Source organism: Mandrillus leucophaeus, unplaced genomic scaffold (assembly GCF_000951045.1).
Source record: "Mandrillus leucophaeus isolate KB7577 unplaced genomic scaffold, Mleu.le_1.0 Scaffold1255, whole genome shotgun sequence".
In the NCBI taxonomy this organism is placed as follows: domain Eukaryota; kingdom Metazoa; phylum Chordata; class Mammalia; order Primates; family Cercopithecidae; genus Mandrillus; species Mandrillus leucophaeus.
The window spans coordinates 135,492-135,905 of record NW_012100932.1 but is presented as its reverse complement, the minus strand read 5'-3'; the positions used below and the strand labels follow the sequence as shown (position 1 = coordinate 135,905).

Genomic DNA, 414 nt, shown 5'->3' with positions numbered 1-414 from the left:
TGAATAGACATTGAAGAATCTAAAATATAAAGATAGAGCTGGAAAACATATGGAGCAGGTTGGAAGTTAAAGAGCTTTCAAAAAGATGATGCTCCTGCATCTGTTTCTTCTGAAACTACTGACAGCAACAAAGCTCAGAGGATGTTGGAGAAGATGGATTGGAAAAAAGAGAGGGTCTGGAAAAGGATGGTGGGGAATGAAAACTCCGATTCAGCTTCAACTTCAGCTTCAGTGAACACATGTAGGCTTGGGGACACACAATCCATACTCAATTGAAGATGTTCACATTTTCCAAAACAAAAGCAACTAAACTGTGACAAAGCATGAGATAGACATGCTGAAAACTTCCCAGAAATGAAACCTTAAAGAGATGACCTAGGGACCACGCCTTGGGTAAAAGGGACTGTAGAGTGA

General features: G+C 40.3%; 1 pseudogene; it reads left to right on the top strand.

Annotated features, from left to right (window-relative positions):
* The window catches only part of LOC105533521, a 1,893-nt pseudogene extending 1,479 nt beyond the window's left edge, over positions 1-414 (top strand).